Raw genomic sequence first — 6443 nt, 5'->3', positions numbered from 1 at the left:
GCAGTTAACCAAGCCACGAGATTACCGTAGAGCACTTGTTTCTTCTTTTATTCAAAATTTGATGTGCTCAAATTAATCCGTAGAGCTACTCTCTCAAATTAAGAGATCACTGCAGTACTTAGGGGTCGAATTCCACAAGGACTCAAGTCTACACAATAAATTATAGAGTTTTATAATTAAGCTACACATGTTAATTTAAATAAAGAAAAACAATGCAAAATATTAAATAAAAGCTGTGAAAATTCAAGGATCAAAAAGCTAGGCCTAGGAAATTTCTCAGGAATTATGAAATATTAATCAATCAATAAATTAGGATTCAAGCAATTAAAGATCAGATCTAAAACTCTAAACTCTTCTGTAAAATAAATCAGTTCTCACTACAAATATTTTCTAAATTTAAAACAAGAAAATCCAAATCTCTTTGTAAAATTCAAGGTTAAAAATCAGCTTTAAAAACAAGTTTAGATTGTTCACAAAATTACTAAATCAAATCTCTTTGCAGAAAGTAATTTTGCTCATCAAAAGGTTTTATCAGGAAAATCAATTATATTCTCATATCAATTTATTTTCCTAGGTTATTAATTCTAGATGGCCAATCAAGGATTAATAATGAAGAACAACCTATGATGAAGATCTAGAAAAATAATGAATCCTAAATAAACAGATCTAACAAATCATAAAATCCCTGTGAAAAACCCTGAACCTAACAAGCAAACTACTCATACATCACTGTAAGAACACAGATCAATAACAGAATAAATTGCATTAAGAGATTAAAAGAAGAAGAAAAGGAGTTATAAATCTTATCTGAAGGAATATTGATTCTTCTCTCCAAAATCTCTCTAAAAATCTCTCAGGGTCTCTCTCTCAAAATGTGGCAGAAAATAAAGCTTAGGTCTAAACAATGACATAGAAAACCTATTTATATTCTTAAAACACGTCCAGGGACTAATGATGCAAATATGGAAAACTTTGGGGCAGATTTGTAAAACTTTCAAAAATTGGGTCTTTATTTGGCAAACAGGGGTGTCGACCGACTCCAAGGGTGATGTCGACCGACACCATCACTTCTGATCGGCTTCAAGTTCTCTTCCTTAGCTGAATTGCTCCAAAACCCTCTAATTGCTCCATTTTGCTCCTTTCATGCCTAAATCCTATAAAACCTGAAAAGACTCAAAACATCCTACAAAACTAATCAAAATACTCTAAAAGACTCCTTATATCATGGTTAAAAACCACAAAAACCATGATATATCACATTCCAAACCTTGCCCAAAATTATGTCAAGCTCCTACTCGTGTAGACCTTCTCAAACCAGTTAGAAGCTCAGTCTTGACCCCTTCTTTAACACCAACACGTCTTATGACAGTCGCTACCTCTCATCCATTGACTTGGTTATGGAAGAGTTTGTCGAAAATTTTGATCTCACATGTACCAAGATTCTGGCTCAAAGCTCTCAAGTACCTATTGCCGACTATCTTTATCTCTGCTTTGTTCTATTGATGTTGTTTCATTGGGGGAATGCCCTTGTTTCTTGTTTTATAAACTTTGCTTGTATGAACATTCTCTTTTGAGTAATGAATGCAAGTGGTTTGACAAAAAAAAAAGATGGACAAATTAATTCTTTTAAACTTCTCTGCATGCACCAGCATATTTCTTGAAACGAGAGTGTCATAAAAAAACTTAATCAAGCAGTTTGTACTTTGATTTTAATCGGTTTAGGTCCAATTGGTTTGGTTCAGTTAAAATTCATACCCCTTATCTCTCAGTCAATATATTTCATTCTTTCAAATATTAGTCAAGATAAAAGAATTAATAAGTTCATTTAAAAAGAAAAATTAGTCAAATTTTTGACCAGAAACACATATAGTCAATAAAATGCATATTAGGTTAATAATATTACCAACAAAGTTGGTAAGATTTAAACGGCTTGGTAAACTTTTGAATATTTTTTATGAAGAAAAAAAAAATATTATAAATATGTGTATTTACTCGTTAAATTCTAATAGGATTGGGACTCCTAAATTATTCCATTGGATCTTTTTTATTTCTAGCTAGATAACAACATTTCCTCTTTACTTATTCTTCTTTTTCCTTAGATTTGTATGCGGTTTGAAGGTTTTGTTGTTGATGAATTATTAACACAAACATTTTGCTTGTGTAGGGAAGCATACTACATGCATCTTAAAGGAGTTTGTGAGAATTGTGCTCCTCGATAATTTTCGAACCTTGTAAATCTCTCTCTCTCTCTCCCTACATATATATACTTCCAAACTCTTTCGCTTGAAATATATCGAATAGAGGGTATAATTGCAATAATATTATAAATTTTATCTTTTCATCAATAATAAAGCTCTCATAATTTTCATTGGATATTTTTCATTTTATTAATTATTTTAAAAATATGACTATTCTTTATTGCATATATTAAAATTTTACTTGAAAAGAGCATCGATATGTTTTGTTAACTCCGTTGAACTCCTTCATATGCATTTTCATTCTCATTACTAAATTTCTTGTTTCCTCGATGAAGCAAAGGATAGATCGTTAAGGTCTTAGTCGCTGGAAGACTGTTAAGGTAGTGAAAAACTTTCACCATTTATAGAAGTTGATTAATTTGGTTCGTCGTATTTGCTCTTTTTCCCAAAATCCAAGTATACTTATTTTATTATCTTATCAACCTTTTTATAATTCTTTTGATATTAAGAGGATGAACGTAACAATATAAAAGTAAACTTGGTTTTTGGAGCAGAAGGCAAATATGATAACTAAGTCTATCAACCCAAATAACCTGTGCAGTTATTTCTAGTTATCTTAGCAATTTTCGACCAGCTAAGATCTAAGCATTCTACCACTTCGTTCATTATGTGGTGACAAAATATTTAATTATGACACAAAGATGATGTATATAAAAAGTTTAATGGAATTTGTAACACCCGCGAACCAGATTTTTGGTTTTGGGTTGGTGTCAGTCGATATCAATAACTTCTCTACAGATCAACTTAAGTCAAAACGCTCGTTTTTGTTGTGCTTGGGGTTTGGAAGCCCTAGAGGTCGATATAAAAGATTTATTATCAATTTAAACATTTTTTTCATTCTGCAACAGAGAGAAAGCTTCCAGAGAGATCCTGAAGAAGCTCTGAGCCTGTTCTTGAGAGATATGTTCCTGTGGTTGGAGATATGAGGCTATTAACATGTTAGGAGCGTGTTGTGGTGCTGTCTCTGGTCGTGTGTGGTCTATTTCTCTCAGTTTTGCAAAGGTGAGTGCATGACTATGGCTTATCTAAGCTAAGATCTCTGTTTATGTGGTTTTGTTGGTTGATCACTTGATTGATTGATTTCTCTGTGTGTTTGTGTGATTTTGTGATCCTTGTGGCTTGATTTCACTCCTAGATATACCTTGGATGTGTGTGAGATGTTTGAAGGCAGAAATTGGAGCTGGAGATCAAAGGAGATTGATGCTCGGCATCGGTGTTGGTCGACACCAATGCGAAGGCTTTGGTGGGTACCGGTCGACACCATGTGGAGGTGTCAATCAACACTGCTATGGTTTTCAGGGAATGTCGAGCAGGTGTCAGTTGACACCAGATGACCAGCGTCGATCGACATCCATCCTTAGCAGGCGGCTGATGTTGTGTTTCCTTTTGTGTATTGTTTGGTTTGTTGTTGTTTGTTGATTGTGGCATGTGGAGATCTTATTGCTTGTGTATATAGCCTATTAGATGGGAGGATTGCCTTACTAAATATTTTTGTAAATACTTATCCATTTATTTTGTGTTGCGGTGTAGGTAAATGAAAAGTGTGATCGTAGAATCAAGACGATGAAGAAGAGGATGTTCTAGAGGCTCAGTTGTTGGTTCTTTGCTTCTATTAGGTTGCTAAAATGGAACGTTGTTGTCTGAAACAAATGTTTAGGTTGCTGGTTCTATGACGTTGGTTTATGCTTGAAACGACCCGATCCATTTTTAATATAATAATTAACCAGTGATCCCATACTCACTAACATCCTAACATCAATCAACACAAACAATGGAAATAACAGAACATTAAACCAATGACACTCCAATAATTAAATAACCAATATCAATAATCAATAGCAAAACCAACAATTCCAATGTAGCAACATCAACTAAGGAACCACCAACCTAGGTAATAATCTAATAACTCAACTCTAGCAACCTAACAGAAGCCAAATAACACATAAACGAGCAACTAGAACATCCTTCTCTTCATCGTCTTGATTCCATGATTACATTTTGTCTGTACCTGCACCATAAACAATAATTGAGATGCATGAATATTATTACAAATACTTAGTGAGTCAATCTTCCCATCTATTGGGCTATACACACAAGCAATTGGAAATATCTAACCAACAAATAACAAACACAATCAAACCAGGAACAAAGAACAAAGTGTCGGCCGCCTACTGACGAGTGGTGTCGATCGACGCTAGCGGGTGTTTACCAACACTTGCCACCTGGTGTCGACCGACACTCGCCACCTGTTGTTGACCAACACTTGCCACCTGGTGTCGACCGACACTCGTCACCTGGCGTCGACCGACACTTGCCACCTGGTGTCGACCGACACTAGCGAGTATCGACCTACACTAGCAAGCTAGATCGTTTTCCTCGAAGCTCCAAGCTAGATCTCCATCTCCGATCGCACGATGCTCAGCCCAGAATCACACATGAGTCTCACAAGGCCACATAAACCACGAAATCACGCAAACAAGCAAAGTAATCAACCATACAACTCATAAACACAAAAATCAGAGAATCTCAAGACTAGATAAGCCATGGTCATTCTCTCAGCTCTTTCAAAGGAAAAATCTGACCAACAACGAAGGATCCAACTCGACAGCAAGTCCCTCTCATGTTCCTAGCCTCAGATCACCACTCCACAATCACTAAACAAAAGGCACATAACTCTGCAAAAACTCACAAGAATTCATTGGAAAACTTTTCCTTCTTATTTTTCTCTTTGGAAACAACAAAAGAGGCTAACCAAACCCCTAGGTCGACTTCCAGCCTTAAATATCATGGTTGAGAGTTTCTTCTAAACCAAACTGCTCCAATTTGACGATTTAAAATAAACCGGTTGAACCAGAAAGTGATGATGTCGATCGATACCAACCAGAAAGTGATGGTGTCGACCGACACCCTCATTGGTGTCGACCGACACCCTCATTGGTGTCGATCGACATCCATCCCAAAACCCTAAAATTTGGTTAGCCGATGTTACAAAATTATTGGAATTGTTGGAATGATATTGATTATTCATTTATTAAATTTATTCGTTTAATGATAATGGTTTATGTTGTTGAATGTTATCTGTTGTTGTTAGTGAGTATGAGATCACTATATATTATAGTATTTAAAAATAAAAATAGGTCAGATTATTTTAGAATTAAATTTATTTCCCTACAACTTGTTAACCTAATATTAGTTACAATAAAGGAGGTTAGTGGTAATTTCTGTAATAGAAATTTACCACAAACAAAATAAAATGTGAATTAAAATGTTTATCCGAAAAACCTAATTCAAACTAAATTCTCCGAAATTCATAAAGGGGAATTGGCAAGACTAACCAAGAAAAAAATCAAAATTAACTAAGTAACTACTCTAACAATCTAACCATATATTTAATATATTCTATGTATAATATATAATATATACCAATTTGCCTCTACTATATCCATCTCTACCACCACAAACCACACCCCTTTTGCTTCCTAACAATCACCTCCTATCACTATCACATCATCTCCGGCCACCGTATCACCACCGGAGTACCACCAGAGTACCGCCGGACCACTGCTAGAGCACCGCTGAATCACTGCCGGTTTACTGCCGGAGCATCACCGGGCCACCACCGGGCCACTTACTACCACCGTCGCCGTCCATTCCCAGCCACCACTACCCTTAAACCATAAAACCCAAAATGGTAATTTACCTTACCCTTGATCCTAATTTTCTATTTTTTCAGTGGCTATATTATTTGTTAGTTTTTTTTTTTTTGATTATTCAGCAAATTCACCCATTCATAAATAGTTTACAATAATATTGTGTCACCCATTTAAGATGTGAATCTGGCATAATGCATTTTTATGATAAAATAGTATGAGAATAGATTTATAATTTATTAAAAAAAAAAAAGTTAAGAGAACAAAAAACTACAAACTCTTTTTTTTTTTTTTGAATAACTACAAACTCTTATTGACACTTGAACTCTTATTGGATGACACATAAAAACTAAAGATTAAAAAGAAATGCACAAATTGATTAACATAAAGTTTAAATAGATGAGGTTCAACCAATTGTCGTACCAACCCATTATAATTTAAAGATGCATAAGTAAGTTGATTATGGAATTTCAAAACTAAACTACAATGATGATTAAACCAAAAACTAAACTACAATGATGGTAACAAAGATGGG

This window comes from Camelina sativa, chromosome 5 (genome assembly GCF_000633955.1).
Source record: "Camelina sativa cultivar DH55 chromosome 5, Cs, whole genome shotgun sequence".
In the NCBI taxonomy this organism is placed as follows: domain Eukaryota; kingdom Viridiplantae; phylum Streptophyta; class Magnoliopsida; order Brassicales; family Brassicaceae; genus Camelina; species Camelina sativa.
The sequence above is the reverse complement of the archived record's forward strand: the minus strand, read 5'-3'. Positions refer to the sequence as shown.